The 17,450-nt window shown below is 35.4% G+C and overlaps 1 non-coding gene across 1 annotated transcript; it reads left to right on the top strand.

Annotated features, from left to right (window-relative positions):
- Positions 1-17,080: 17,080 nt before the first annotated feature.
- On the top strand, positions 17,081-17,186 carry LOC114704906. Its single transcript, XR_003736328.1, has one exon. It is a non-coding gene; the product is annotated as a U6 spliceosomal RNA (small nuclear RNA).
- The last annotated feature ends 264 nt before the right edge of the window (positions 17,187-17,450 follow it).

Genomic DNA, 17,450 nt, shown 5'->3' with positions numbered 1-17,450 from the left:
AAAAAATGCAGTAAAAAAAAATCACAAAAGGCATAAATGAAAATAGTATACTAGAAAGTAGCCCTTTAGGACAATTATAAGATATATATAAAAAGGTAAAGTGCCATGCAAAAATATAATGATGTTAGCAATAACATTAAATAGGATTGAGTACAAAATCAAACCAAGTGGACAAATTGTGAGACTGAATTACAAGACAAGATCCTAGGCTGGAGATATAGCTCAGTAGTAGTACAGGACTTGTCTAGCAAGCAAAGGTTTTAGTTCAATCCTTAACACTCAGCAGAATATGAATAATAACATGCCTGTAATCCTAGCACTCAGGAGGCTGAGGAGGAAGAATTGCCTCAAATTTGAGAAAACCTTGAGGTGCATAGTGAATTACAGGCCAACCTGAATAACAGTGTAAGATCTCATCACAAAACGACTAAAAAATATCTACCTAGATGTCAGGTATAAGGCACATACTTTAGGTTTAAAAAAATAACCAAGAAAATAAGTAAATAAATTGAAAGTAAAAGCACACACACACACACACAAAAAAAAAAAAAAAAAAAAAAAAACAGATCTTAAAATAATGACCAAAAATGAACTAGAATCTATATATTTGCATTAGGAAAATAGATTTTAAAATAAACAAACATATGCTATTAAAGACAAATGGATATTTTATGATAAATTATTTGTATCTATAGAGAAACAAGATATAAGGCAGTAGTTTATATATGTGAAAGGATAAGTAGAAAATTCAACAATATTGAATAAGTACTTCACTACTTTTAATAATTGATAGAATGATGACACAAGAGATCAAGAAAGTTCTAGAATATTAAACAGTATTAAACAACTATATCTACTATAAATATGTAGAACACAAAACAAAACAGCAGGAGAGATCATTCATTCTTTTCAAGTGCACATTAAATATATTACAGGTAGACCACAGGTCAAAGAAAGTAAGTTTAAAATCATGAAAGATATTGATAATCCCAGTGGAATTAAATTAGAGATAATCAACAGAAAGAAATTTGTGGAATTAAAACCATGTGAAAATTAAATAATGTGTTTTTAATTATCAGTGTATTAAAGAAGAAATAATTATAGAAAATATTTTAAATTAATAAACATGAAAATATATAAAAATGTTAATAATGCACCAAAAACTTCTCTGGGGGAAGTTTATATCTGAAAATAATTTAATAGACAGTAATCAAAAGCTAAAAATTTTCCTACCCTGTCACAACAATAGACAGATGACAGATAGATGATTCATTGATAGCTGGGTAGAAATTGATAAATATAGAGTACTCAAATCCGAAGAAACTACATGAAAAAAACTGATAATGATTGTACATAAAGTAATAAAATATTTGTCAGAAGAAATGGAAAAATATCATGTGTTGCAGAATATTATTTTAAGATGTGTTACATTTGTTTAAGCTGTGGAATGTTTGTTTAATGATACAAAGATGCATTGCATTCTTTTATGTTGCATTTGCTTAACTCTGTGAAGCTGTGTTACTTTGCCTGTCTAAAACACCTGATTGGTCTAATAAAGAGCTGAACAGCCAATAGCAAGGCAGGAGAAAGGATAAGCAGGACTGGCAGGCAGAGAGAAGAAATAGGAAGAGAGATCTTGGAAGAGAGGTTCAAGGAGCAAGAAAAGAAGGGGTCAACTAACCAGTCACATAGCCAGACATAGAATAAGAAAGAAAGAAAAAATATACTGAAATAGAAAAAATTAAAAGCCCAGAGGCAAAAGGTAGACAGAATAATTTAAGTTAGGAAAAGCTGGCTAGAAATAAGGCCAGGCATTCATAAGGAAGAATAAGCTCTTCGTGTGATTTATTTGGGAGCCAGATGGCGCCCCCCCTCCACCGAAAAGCCAAAGAGTTAAGAGCAAAGACCAAAGAGTAAGAAGAGTTAAAAACAACCAACAATATTCATGGAAATAAAAGTTACTTCTTTCACTAAATCAACAAAATGACAAACTTTTACCTAGATAAAATCAGAGGTGAAAGAGTAAACACCTATTGTGCTTAAAAAATAAATGTATTATAAAGGAATATTACAAATAGTTGTATATCAATAAATTTGAAACCTCAAGAAAATAAATTATTAGAAACACACAAACAACCAAAAATAGAGATAAATGGAAAATGTGCACAGATAAACAAAAAAAGGGTACAAATTAATGTTTTAAAGATTGTAATAAAATGTTAAGGAACAGATGTCTTTACTAGTAGATTTTCCAATCATTTAGGGAATAATTAAAATCAATCCTCACATACTTCCTTAAAATACAAGAGGAAGTCACCTTGACCAGCCTTAATACAAGGGGAGGTACTTAATAAACCAAGTTTTGTTGATACTCATGGGAGACCTGCTCTTTCCTAAACAGAAGCAGGAGGATTGGATTAGGGGTTGGGTGGGAAGGAAACACAGGAAGGTGGGAAGGAGGGGCTGGGGGGAGAGGAGGGAGAGGAAACTGCAGCTGGGATGTAAAATAAATATAAACAAACAAACAAACAAACAAACTTATTTTTAAAAGACTACAAGAGGAAGGAACATTCAATTCACTCTGTAAGGCTACTGTTTTGTTTCCTCACTATCGAAAAGGATATCACAAGAAAGATACTTATCAACATCACTTGTGAATATGGCATGGAATTCATTAAAAATATCAAGAAGTGGGGACTGAAGAGATGGTTCAGTGGTTAAGAACACTCACTGGCTGCTCTCCCAGAGGACACAGGTTCAAGTCCCAGCAACCACATGGCCTCTCACAACCATCTGTAACTCTAGTTTCAAGGGATCTGACACTCTCTTCTGGCCTCTGAAGGCATTGGATACACATGGTGTACAAACATGCATAATACAAAATAACCATATATGTAAAAATAAGTATTTTTTAAATATCAAGAAACATATAAAAATATTATGTATCATGACCAAGTGAGGTTTGTATTGGAATACAAAGTTGCTTCAACATATGAAAAATCAAAGTAATTTGTCATATTTGCAGAAAAAGGGCAAACTATATGATAGACTCAATAACACAGCAAAAGTAATTGACACAATCAAATAGCCATTCAAGAACACAACACTAAACAGACTAAGTATAGAACAGAAACTCAATATGTTGAACAGCACCTTAAAAAATAAATCCAGACCTAACGTCATACTCAGTAATGACAGACTGAAAAGAGTCTCCCCAAAATCAACAAAAAGAATGAATGTCTGTTTTAAGTATTTTACTCAATATAGTGCTACAAAAAAAAAAAAAGAACAATTAGGCAGCAAAAAGAAATAAATATCATCCACCTAGGAAAAGGAGTAAAGTACTCAAACAGCACAATCTTGTATTTAAAAGACATTGTAGAAAATCAGAAAGCAACTATTAAGAGAATAAACAAGTTTCAAGATGGGGCTGGAGAGATGGCTCAGAGGTTAAGAGCATTGCTTGCTCTTCCAAAGGTCCTGAGTTCAATTCCCAGCAACCACATGGTGGCTCACAACCATCTGTAATGAGATCTGGCGCCCTCTCCTGGCCTGCAGACAAACATGCAGACAGAACACTGTATACATAATAAATAAATAAAAAATAAAATAAAGTTTCAAGATATATGATCAATATATAAAGTATTTAATTTCTATATACCAGTAATGAGCAATCTACAAGTGAAATCAAGAGAACAATCCTATTTGCATTTATAATAGAAAAATTCAAAAGCAGTATTTAATTTCTATATACTAGTAATGAGGAATCTACAAGTGAAATCAAGAGAACAATCCTATTTGCATTTATAATAGCAAAATTCAAAAGAAAATACTTGGGACATCAGCAGGTAAAAGTTCATACTGATCTTTCAGAGGACCCAAATTCAATTCCCAGCACCCACATGGGCAGTTAACAACTATCTGTAACTCAAGATCCAAGGGGATTCTATGGCTCTGGTCTCTGTGGGCACTCACACTCAGGTGAATATACTGCTAAACACACACACACACACACACACACACACACACACACACACACACACGGGAAGAAATAAACAGATAAATGCAGGCAGGTTGGATGGCGCACACATTTAATCCCAGCACTCAAGAGGCAGAGGCCAGTGGATCTTTGTGAGTTTGAGGCCAGCCTGGTCACAGGGCAAGTTCTGGGACAGTTACACAAGGAAACCCTGTCTCTGAAAACAAAAAATAGATAAATTCAAGATTTGTGCAACAAAAACTAAAAAGTATTGTTAAAAGATTTATAAAAATATCTAAATAATAGAAAGAAAATAGATTAGATAAGACAATAAGTTCAGGACAACAGTAGTACTCAAACTGATTCACAAATTCAAGTGATTTTGCAATTGAATTTCTAGCTGGTTTCATTGCAGAAAATGACCAGCTAAAATTTCTGTAGAAATACAAGAGACCATTTAAATGGCCAAAATAATCTTCACAGAAAGATAAAGAAAGTTGATGGACTTACTTCCAACCAATTTAAAAACTAACCATAAATGTATATCGACCAATAGTGTGGTGATGGCATAAAGACAAGTAAAAACATAGATCAATCATTGGGGTGAGAATCTACATGGTCTAACAAGCAGCATCATGACTGAGTGAAGAAAGTATAGCCCTTCTAGAAATTGTACTAAACATGAGTTAGGAAGATGGCTCAGAGGTTAAGAGCACTGGCTGCTCATCCAGAGGTCCTGAGTTCAATTCCCAGCAACCCCATGGTGGCTCACAACCATCCATAATGAGATCTGGTGTCCTCTTCTGGTGTGCAGGTAAATATGCAGGCAGAACAGTATATACATAATAAATAAATAAGTACTTTTTTAAAAAAGAAATTGTACTAAACCAACTGAATACAAACATTCAGAATAGTACTACTTACTTAACTCAATGTGGACTATCTACCTAAAATTAAGAGCCAGAATTATGAAACTCCTAAAATAATCAAGTATAAACCTCCATAATTTGATGTTAGACCACGATTTCTTAAATACAAAATCAAAATTATGAAATGTAAATGGAGTAGTAAAAAGTTGAATGTTATCAGAATTAAAACTGCTGTCAACCAAAACACAGCACCAGGAAAGGGAGGGGTAAGGCGACACAGCAGCCTAAGAACTGAGGTGCCAGCTGCACTACAAGCTAGAAATGGAAACAATTCTAACAGTTAGCACAAAGAGAGAAAAAAAGGGAGAAAACAACACATGAATGAAAATAAATATTTGCTAATTATTTGCCTAGTATAGGGCCAGAGTAAAGAATATATTTTAAAAGTCTTGCAACTCAATAAATTTTTTTAAAAAAATGCATTTCTAAAAGAAAAAATAATTGGAACTGGCATTTATAGATGGGTGGACCAATAATGATATGGAAAAGTCATATAGTCATAAAGAAAATGCAAACAAGCCCAGATGAGACACTGACTCGAACATCTTAGGATGGCTATCATCAAATGCCATGTGTAGGTGGGAAATGCTGAAACTTAGAAAAACAAATTAAAAGATCAAACTTCTGGGTTTTTTTTTCAACCATGTTATTTTACTGTCATTAATCAACTTTCTCTTAGCTGTTCCCATCTTAGTGGAATTTCAGAAATGATTACCTGTAAACAATGTATTCTTTATATTAAGGAATGCTTCTTTTGCTCCACATCTGAATTTGTACAGTGTAGTATATGAATCTGTACACATTCAACCTTTCAAAGAGTCAAATAAATTCTTAAGCTTGTAACAAATTACACCTAGTTAATATATGTACAAGTAACTTTACTCCTTGCAATACATTCAAAGAAATGAAATGTGTACCTGTTCAAAAGTGGACACACGAATGTTAGTAACAGTGTCACTTGTAATAGCCCAAATGGCAAAACACAAATAAATGAAAACATAAAATGTGACACATGCGTACAATGGAATATCACTTAGCATCATAAAAAATTAAGTATTGGTTAGGCATGGCAGGTGGGTCTCTGAGTTTGAGGCCAGACTGATCTACATAGTGAGTTCCACAACAGCCAGGGTTACACTGAGAAACACTGTCTCAAAAAATGAAGTACAGATGTATCTATTAGACATGAAAACATTCTGCTAAGAGAAAAAGACAGTAACAAAAGACAACAGATTGTCATATCCAAGATATATGAAATGTCTGAAATACACAAATCTCTAGAGACAGAAAATTAGCTTGCAGATGTGTAGGGCTATATTGGAAGAATGGATGGAATGTGTAGTAACTACTACTGAGTTCTAAATACACCGCAAGGTATTAGTATTTATAAATCAGACTATTATGATAATTACACTGCTCAGGGGTGTATGAAAAGCAGAATCATACACTTTAAGTGGGCAAAATTTAATGATATATAAATTATATCTGAATAAAGGTTGTCAAAAACAGAAAAGGTTTAACTAAATGAGCCCTAAAATCTAAAGTGCTTTCAATTTTGCAGTTTGTTGTTGTTGTTAAAACTGACTAGTTGGCCAGGCATAGTGGTGCACACCTTTCATCCCAGCACTTGGGAGGCAGAGCCAACCAGATCTCTGTGAGTTCAAGGCCAGCCTGGGCTACAGAGTGAGTTCCAGGACAGGCTCCAAAGCTACACAGAGAAACCCTGTCTCGAAAAACCATTTAAAAAAAAAAAAACTGACCAATTGTATTCACATGGCTGCTCTTTCTTGTCTATTTTGTTTGTGAAACATTCTACTGAATTCTTTTGAACCCAAAATAAAATGACCATTAAAAAAACTCCATCACAGTTTCTATCCATAATTGCTATTAAATCCACTTGCCATCCATTTCTGAGATATTCTCAATGCACAAGACACAATAGAAGAGGTTATAAATGATAGAGAGATTTCAGTATTCGACTCTCTTTCCATCCATCTGACAGATAATGAAATCAAAGAGCTATACTACAGTTCAAGACAGAGGGGAATCCAGCTGAATGCATCAGAAGAGACTTGACAAAGGAAACTTTCCAGCCTTGAGGATAAAGAGGCATTTGGCTTGATAAAAGAGCACTCCAGACTGAGGGAAAAAATAGGTGAATGGAAGTACAGGCAGGAAAGGAATTCCTGACAAGGACTACACAACAGCCAGGATAACTTCAGTTACCTTCAGTATCAGAACATCATAAATTATAGTTCATTTTAAATATTTGATAAATCATATTCCCCATCTCTATCCTCCTATTTATTTGAATCAGTGAGGCTTTCTTGTGTTCCTGTTCATACTGCTTTGCCTCATAGTTGTTAAGGAAGTCAGTTTTTATGGTCCTGTAGGGTAATAAAGTAATACATATTTTTTTTAAAATCAGAATTGATACAGTGCCTCAGGAGGTAGTCCAAAAGTAAAATGAGGAAACATTCTAAGTCTTTTCATGATATACACATATATAATATCAAAAGATTCCCCAGAGGATTTTGCATTTCAAGAGTTTTAAATTATTGTGTTTCAGAATTTAGAATAGTTTCAGGTTTACAGAAAAATTGAACAGAAAGTACAGAGTGTTCCCACATGCTACCTCCACCCACCAAACCCAATTTCCTTTATTACTAACATCTTGCATTACTATAGTACATGTGTTCCAAGTGATGAACTAATATTGATACATTATTATTAACTAAAACCCATATTTTGTGTTAGTGTTCACTTTTTGTATTATACAGTTCTGTGATCTCTGTAAATGCATAATGACATATCTACCATTATAGTGTTATGCAGAACAGTTTCACTGCACTAATTATTCCCTGTGCTCCATCCCTTCTCCCCACCCCTCCTTCCTGAGTCTTTGGCAGTCACAGATACTTTTACTGGCTCTGTATTTCATCTTTACCAGAATGTCATGTTGTTGGAATTATTCAATATGTAGACCTTCACAACGATGCTGTCACTTAGCAATATGCATTTAAGATTCCTTAGGTTTTTTTAATTTTAGATTTATTTATGTTACCATATGAGTGTTTTGTCTACGTGTATATATGTGTACCACATGCATGTCCAGTGCCGAAGGATGTCAGAAGAGAATTTCAGATACTCTACAACTGGAGATATGGATGGTGGGGAACAAACCCAGGTCTTTTGCAAAAGCAATAAATCTGCTTAACCACTGAACCATCTCTCCAGCCCCCTACTTCATGTCTTTAGTGCCATATTTCCATACTATATTTCTTTCTCACACCAAACAGTATCCTGTCAAATAGATATATCAGTTTATTTATTTACTAGTGAAAAACATCCTAGTCACCTTCAAGTTTTAGGAGCTATGAAGAATTTTGTGATAAATACCCATGGGCAAGTGTTTGAATGTAAATTTGCAACTGACCTGGGTGAATGTGTGAGACTGCTGTTTACTATGGTACAGTTGTCTACTTTCTCTTGGCCATTCATTGCCAATTCTGTATCTAATTAGTAACTAAAGAGCATATATTAGTTATTTTTATCATCACTGAGACCAAATATTTTCAAGAAAGAATTATTTGTTTTAACTTATGGTTCCAGAGGCTTTACTCCATCATCATTTGGCCTTATACTCTTGGTCAGATCGTGACAGGAGGAGTATATGATGAAAGAGCTTCTTCACTTCATTACAGAAAGAAAACAGGAAGAAGAAATATGGTCCCAAGGGATATGCCCCTAATGACATACTTCAAAGTTTACAGCAGACTCCTTAATCTTCAGGCTCTTACAATCTGTCTACCTCCTTTTGCAGAATGTTTGCTAATCTTTATGTGCAGAAGCTGTTTTGTAGATGTATCTTCTGGGACTGGACTCTACAACTCTGCATTTTGATGGGTTGTACTTTTCTATAATTGTTTTTATCTGTTGCAAAGAGATATTTTCTTGATGGGTGAGGACTACATTTCTCTGTGGGCATAAGAATAAATATTTAGAATGTAGTTAGGGATTATGATTATGCTGGTTTAGTAAAATGGTAGCTTTAGAATCTCCTCCAGAATCCATGACTTCACTATCCCTGAGTAGTTGACTATATTTACAGTACCAGGCATGATGCTCCTCTTGTTAAGCCAATCTTAAGTCTAACTACAGAGTTGTTGGTTACCACCAAGATATGTGTGCCACCAATGCACCCTTAGTGTTATTATTCCGTGCTGATCATTGTTATGGTTCACAAATATCATAATTGTGTAGGAGTGTTGGTTGTTTTGCTCCTTTGAAAACTTACATGCTGCCTTCTCTAGTCCTCAAGGAGGAAGCATCCATGTTAATTCCAGCTCAGTCAAAGGTATCTAGCCCTATGTCTGAATTGCATGGTGTCTTCAGCAATAGGGATTTACCTTCCACCCTGACGGACAACCAAGGGCAGTTACAATAGCCTGTAATGTTTTGAGAGTCTCTAGGAGAACTCCGACCAACAACTCTAAGGAGGGTTTTTCATGCCTGGGACTAGTGTTATTTTAGACAGTCTTTGGATCTTGAAGGGAGCATTGAAAGCCCACATAGGAAAATTTCATTTAAACGATATATTTATATTTATGCACAGACCTGTATTATAGGATATTTAAAGGAAGATGATAGTCAACTAAAAGGGGCACTAGGCAAATACTGTCTCAAAGGGAATTAAAGACAGAAGCTAATTTAAAGATAGGATTTGTGGGGACTCAAATAGGGATGGAAGTGGAGCAGTTATAAGTAATAACCAGATTTTTGCTACTTACTTGCTGTTTTGCCTTAAGTAAATGTCTTATCAATCCATGCTTCAATTTTCCCATCTGTCCATCAAATGATAATTAATTCTGCTTTATAATTTGTGAAAATTAAGTGAAATATTATAGATAAATAGCTGAAAATGACTGGTACATAGTAAGTGTTTTATAAGTGTTAAACACGACTTTGTTAATTGCCAAAGCAGCTTATTTGACCCCCAATAGTCATTACCTTGACATCTCCCATTCTAGGCTCTACCCCATTCTTTTTGTGCAAACTAATTTACTATAACCTTATTCCACATTGTTTTCTGTTTTTCCAAGTTTAGCTTAAATGCTGTCTTTTTTGCTTACTACACTTCAAACTAATGACATATAGTAGTTAATATTGGTATGTCACTGAGAAAGTCATTTCAGCTCTGTTATAATTCCATTTCCTTTTTCATTAATGTTAATTAAAGAACCTATGCCATAAACTGTTGCAAGGACTGAATGAGTTGTGATTTTATCTAATGTATACAACATATTGTGCCATTATTGTGCCAATTCTCAAAGCACCTTTTGACTTTCTGCTCCTACTGCTAACTGATTTGGAGGGGTGAATTAACCCATGAATCTCAGCTTTCAAATGATTAGCAAGGCTGAAGAGACTTCCAAAGCAGTTAGCAGCATAAAGAAAAAGGATGCTTTGAGAATTGGCATAAGAACAGTAACAAATGTATGTTGCTTACAAGAAAATATATGCAACTGGAGATAATCATATTTGGTAAATTAAGCCAATCCCCAACAAAGATATTTATGTTTTTCCCTTATGTACAGTTGCTAGATTTTATATAGGTATATAAAATAATATGCGCACATATGACATGAGAGTAGATATGAAACTGCCTGGGTAACTGGTGGGAAATGGAGGGAAAATTAAAAGGAGGGCACAGGGTATGTGGAGAATATGTGTAATGTACAATACATACTTGTAAGAAAAACTTTAAATAAATGTAATTTGGATGATAAGATTAGGAACTGAGTTTCCTTGTTTAGATACCATCCATTAATGATCATCAGTTATGTCCAAAATGTGAAAAGAAAACATGATCAGTAAAACTTCATGGGTTGGAAACTTATATTTCCTTTAAAGTATGCTTAGGCAAATGCTATAAATATATCAGTCATTTGCATAGAGTTCTCAAGAGATGTTGATGATAATGAACTATATGCATGTCTAATTCACACACACACACACACACACACACACACACACACACACACACACAAACACACACGATTGAGTAGGAATGAGAACCAGAACTTCCCCTAGAATTATGTTTAAAATGAAATTCTACAACTTTGAATTTTCAGAGCTTGCTCTCTTTAAAAGTTAAGTTCAACCTCTTGTCTTTTCCATGATCTCTAACTCAGACCCCCACAGTTTAGAAAACTGAAGACCAGTATAGTCAAGGTTTTCTCCAGTCCTGCACTGCCCTGTGGTCCCACGTTTTTCCGATCCCACCTGGCCCCACAGTAACATAGTAAAATTACATATAATAGAACAGTTATCAAGCAAGAATTACAGTTACAATATCTAGTCTATTTGTATTTGGCAAAATTAAAGATAATATTCTATCTATCCTATATTTGTGAGTCTAAAATTTCATATCTAATTTATCCTTTATCATATAAAATATCTAGTCTTCAACTATATCAAAGACTCCAGAAGGATATACTATTACCTAAGTAAACAGGAAATTTATTGTAAGCAACTTCCAAAAATCTAGAATGACAGAGACAGTTGGCTGCCTGGACAGCTACCCCAAAGTTCCTCTATAATGTTGGGGCATCCATCTTTAGCCCATAGGTCTAGAGTCTCTCAGTTGCTTCTCCTGTGTCTTGTAGAATGTCTGGTAGTTTCTTCTGTGAAGCAGGAACCATCTCACTTTGCAAAGTTCAGTGGTCACATTCCTATGGGTCCTGCATGTCCAGTTTATACAACATACTGTCAATCAGTTGACTCAAGGGCACTTTTTTGCCCAGTGGTTAACTTTTGCCACAAAGAAAGCAAACTCCATAATGAGTTTCTTCAATGCCCATTATCTTCTCTGAAGTAGATTGGTACTGCCAGGAGCAGACATGTCTCAATGTCCAGAAAGTTAAAATTCTTAATATATTTTAAATGCGATATTCTGTAGGTCTTTGAAGTGTTTGAAGATTACCTACCTAATTGAAATATATCTATGTATATCTAGAAAACTTAACTAACATGACTACAAGTTTGATTATCATAGATAATTAACTATTAATCTGTATTTCTTAATGATGCATTACAATTTTAAATGAGCTGCACAAACATAATACCTTAAACAAGAGTAGAAATATACATACAGTATAACAAAATTAACTTTAAATTTGAATCAATAAACCAAAATCCATAGCAATGTAAAATATTTCAAACAAATAGTTGCTCTTTAAAATTAGATTCTATAATCTACCCTTTTATCCTATCATAACTATATCCTATGTACCTATATGTGGTATTGTATTCCCCCAAATATTGTGCATGCTAATAAACTTATCTGGGGTCAAAGACAGAGCAGCCACAATATTAAACATAAAGAATAGGCAGTGATAACACACGCTTTTAATCCTAGCATTCCAGAGGCAGAAATCCATGTGTTCAAGGATACAGCCAAGCATGGTGACTCACACCTTTAATCCCAAAAAGCAGCTTTTAATCCCAGGGAGTGGTGGTAGAAAGCAGAAAGGTATATAAGCCATCAGGACCAGAAACTAGAAGCATTTGGCCTGGTTAAGCATTCAGGCTTTTGAGCAGCAATTCAGCTGAGACCCATTCTGGATGAGGACTCAGAGGCTTCCAGTCTGAGGAAGCAAGACCAGCCGAGGACCCGGCGAGCTGAGGTAGCTGTGGCTTGTTCTGGCTCTCTGTTCTTCCAGTGTTCCCCCAAAAACTGGCCTCAAGTTTGATTTTATTAATAAGAACTTTTAAGATTCCTGCTGCACCTATATCGTATCCCCCTTTCTTCCTTTAGAAAGAGATTGACTACGGCCAATAACAATTTGTAACCAACAACCTAAATAAAGACTAATATCCATAATACAGTTTTGGGGAATGTGGGCATAGTGTTCTAGGTAGATAGTGGGCACTGGTAGTCTTACAGGGATCCTGAGAAAATTCGAGACAATGGTCAAGTCCTGGGAAGACCGGCTACAACCTTTGTTGATAGGTACCATCTGTTAAGGTTCAGGGGGTCTGTCTTGATCAAATCTGATCCATCTTAACCTGGAACAAATCCATAGCCTCTTACTTCCTGTGGAAACAAAAGCAGAACCTCCTTTCCAAAGCAACATATACTTAGATCCAAATTTTGAAGTCAAGATACCTATAAAATACATATATTGATTTAACTTAGCAGCCTTCAAATGTCTTTCTGCAGTTAAAAATCCCAAAGATAATATAATCCAGACTCTCTGTGTGATTTCCACCTTTACATGGCTTAATTTTTATATTACTTTTACATTCTCTTTAAAGACTTTATTTTTTAAAACTATTTCTTTATATAACTGTCTATATTAATTTTCTTTTCTCTTCCAAGCATGCATACATTTTTACACACACTGTAAACCATTTAAAGTCTTATTCCATCTGAATCTGTCTTTGTAAATCTATTACTTTAAACTGCAGTGCTTAGTACTGAAGCAAAAGCCTTGGCTGCTGACTCTGCCCACTTCAACTTTCCAATATGATAGTGGTACACTTACCTCCAGCTCTGGGAGCCATGTGCACCACCAACTCTTCTTGGAAGCAGTGGATCTATACCTCTATCAAAGCAGCATGTAGCCCAGAAACCATTTTTTTGGTCTGTACTAGCAAAAGCTATATCTACCATGCACCATGCTGCTCCACTTGCAGATGCCTCTGTGTACTGTGGTGGGAATCCACCATGCTGTAGATCAAGGCCACATGCCACTGTGAACCCACGATACTGTAGCTCATTGCTTGCCTGAGAAACACAACTAAAAAGCTGTTTTTAGCTCTGTTTTTGAATCTTTTTTTAAGCTTTCTTAGGTGGGAATTCTCGCTCCATGTTGGGCAGCCATTTGTAGTTGGAAATTTTTCTGTGTCCCACCTGGCCCACAGTCCCACAGCCTTTATAAAATAATCACTCAGAGGCTTATATTAATTTTAACTGCTTGGTCATTAGCTCAGGCTTATTACTGACTAGCTCTTACACTTAAAATTAACCCATAATTCTTATCTGTTTAGCCACATGGCTTGGTACCTTTTCTCAGTTCTGCCTTGTCATCTTGCTTCCTCTGTGTCTGGCTGGTGACTCCTGACTCGGCCCTTCATCTTCCCAGAATTCTCCTTGTCTGCTTGCCCCACCTGTACTTCCTGCCTGGTTACTGGCCAATCAGTGTTTTATTAAATCAGTGTACAAAAGCATTATCCCACAGCAGACCAGAGATTAGACACATAACCAATATCATACAGTGAGTTATTGAGTATGCTCAATTATGGTTGAATTATTGCTGCACAATTTAAGTCAATATTTAATCCACACTATTTTAAAAACCATTTTCTCCACATGTCAAACCATATTTTCCATGTAATGTTGCTAGTCCTAAATCCATATTAAAATACTTAATCCCTGACACTGGAGAGATGGCTCAGCGGTTAAGAGCACTGGCTGCTCTTCCAAAGGTCCTGAGTTCAATTCCCAGCAAGCACATGGTGGCTCACAACCATCTATAACGAGATCTGGTGCCCTCTTCTGGCCTGCAGGCATGCATGCAGGCAAAACACTGTATACATAATAAATAAAAAAATCTTAAAAAAAAATACTTAATCCCATTCCATTAATGTTTACATATTAGAACCTACTTGTGACACTGAAGATAGCATGAAATTTAATGTAGTTAATATGCAAAAGCAAATAAAGCTTAAAATAATATAATAGAATTTTCATCTATCAAAACTATCTGGTCCATATAACATCTTCCTGCTTATCACACCTTTGCCAATTCTAATGGACAAACCAGTTGCTTTTTCTCCTACTTTCTACTTCTTATCTAGATTGACAGATATTAGTACTACTTGGAAGGAGTAAAATATACTGTTCAATCATCAATGTCTCATGGAACATTATATAAGAATGGGAGGAAAGAATTTAAGAGGTGGGGGGCTCCAAAGGACCACTCCTAGATGAGGAGTTGACACATTGCGGGAGAAGGGAGAGTCACTTCTCTTTGGGAATGTAGCCACTGGCAAATTGCCCAGGCCCCAGTGGATGGCTCCATACTTAGTTACACATGGCCATCACTAACTAAACTCTGAGGAATAATAATAATAATAATAATAATAATAATAATAATAATAATAAATCAACAATAATAATAGTAGGGACAGATGAGTTGGTAAGTCCTAGGGGTAATTAAAGGGTGATAGCAGATGTTTTATCACAAGTATGAATGTTTTTAAAAAATAGCAAAAGTTTTATTTTTAAATTCATTAGTGAACAATTTTTAAAACTTTTGTGTTTATTAAAATACCCATGGCATGAAAATGCTGAATATAAGCCGGTTGATGGTGGCGCACGCCTTTAATCCCAGCACTCGGGAGGCAGAGCCAGGTGGATCTCTGTGAGTTCAAGGCCAGCCTGGGCTACCAAGTGAGTTCCAGGAAAGGCACAAAACTAAACAGAGAAACCCTGTCTCGAAAAACCAAAAAAAAAAAAATGCTGAATATAAACAAGTCATACCCTGATAAACTCATAGAAACAAAGAACCATTGGCTTCATTTGGAAGGCTCTACACACACTATGTATGTGCTCACAAAATATAAATTGTTAAGTGCCCAATTCAATTTTTCACTTAACCCCCCAGTGATCATCTAAATCTCTGTCCTTGAAATTAACAAGATGGTGTTAAGTTTTAAAGTCTTAAATTTTAACCTTTCTTTTATTACCTATCTTAACTCTGCTGATACTTTCTTCAAGAGCTCTCAAAATATTGTTATTGAGTCTTCATTTGCACTCTTTATGCCTATGCTCTACTAATCCGTAAAATTCTAAGACAGGAATATGTCTTTTATTAATTTTTGTATCCTTCAACTATTTAGCACAGTCTTGCACATAGTAGAAACAACAATATTTTGTGTGTCTGTATGTGATATGCAAACACACATGTGCATGTTTACATGCTTGTGGTCACATGTGTGTATACATATGGAAGCCTAAAAGTTGATGTCCATGTCTTCCTCAATCATTCTCCATTTTCTTTATTGAGGAAGAGCTTCTCAACTAAACCAAGAGCTCAATAATTCTGGCTAGTCTAGCTAGCCAGTTTACCACAGGGATTTCCTGTCTTCTGCCTTCCCAGTGCTGGGATGGTAAGCAGCTGCTATGCCTGCCCTCACAATTGGGCAACGAGAGCTTTATCCTATGAGCCATCTCTTCAGTCTGAGGAACAACTTAATTAGTTATTGACTTAGTTTTTAAAACAGCATGAAAACTTTCTCATAAGTTTCATGAATTTTCATTTATTGGTCCATATAAGCCAGTCACTTAAATCAGTACACAGAGAGCAAATAGTCATTTGTAATCTATAACATGATTGTACCTGTAGCACAAGGATCTAGGTGAGGGACTCTGAGAGGTTGGTAGAGGAAAAAAATAGAAATGAAAGAAGATAAAACTGACAAGAGAAATTCAAGGTAAGAGATGGAAGAAAAATTTTATTTTGTTATGTTGAATACTTTTCAGGAACTCCTCTGGTTTTTATATGGTGTTCTCATTGCTGGGATTGGAATTGAATGGGAGAAAAGGTATTCTTTCCTCTGATGAACAGTTCTGAATAATTTGTTTAAGAAATTCACTGATAAATACTGCATTATTGACTTAGTATATTGCCCCCCGGCACTTGCTCACCCCATACATGTTTTATCAGTGAAGAGCCTCAAGCTAGTTATCTCCTTTCTGTAGACTCCAGAGATCCCTCCTACAAATGAAGTGTTTATACTAAATGGACACTAGGGTATCTTAAATTTCTGTCAAGTCTCATTATTTTGTCAGTATTTGCAACAAGGAAAGATCACTGCCTTTGTTCTCAGAACTTCCCACTGTAGTCCTGCTATCAACTGACCTTGGCAAGATGACATGATATTTCTGCACGCTATTTGCCAATCTGTAAAGTATACAACTAAGTTCCTAAATGTATCTCTTGTCTCACTTTATCAGTGTCTCGACTCCTCAACACTTTACAACGTCACCTGAATTTCTCAGTTGATTACTTGCAGCACAACTTTAGTGATCACCCAAGTTTTCCATAATACCCTATATTCCATCAGTAAGTCTTCCCAAATATTCTTGAAAATACTCCTCACCATGCTCTGTTTGGCAGCATATATACTAAAATTAGAATGATACAAAAAGATTATCATGGCCCCCACACAATGATGACATGCAAATTTGTGGTGTGTTCCACATAGTTTATATATTATTTTGTTATTTATATTTGTAAATGAATGAATGGATGGATGAATAAACAAAAATCTTACCACTAGGATAAAGGTTAACAACTGAACTGTCATACCTGCCGGGAGAGAGTAAGTCAGTTTCTCCAATAGAGTGATAGTGGGTAGGTATATCAACCACTCCAGGACAGGCCTCCTGAACAACATACAAAGGATGCCACAGTTTTTGTGTGTGTGCCTGCTTTTATTTAGCTATAGTTTGGTGGGATTTTGCAGGGAAG

Source organism: Peromyscus leucopus, chromosome X, assembly GCF_004664715.2.
Source record: "Peromyscus leucopus breed LL Stock chromosome X, UCI_PerLeu_2.1, whole genome shotgun sequence".
Classification (NCBI taxonomy): domain Eukaryota; kingdom Metazoa; phylum Chordata; class Mammalia; order Rodentia; family Cricetidae; genus Peromyscus; species Peromyscus leucopus.
The sequence above is the reverse complement of the archived record's forward strand: the minus strand, read 5'-3'. Positions and strand labels throughout refer to the sequence as shown.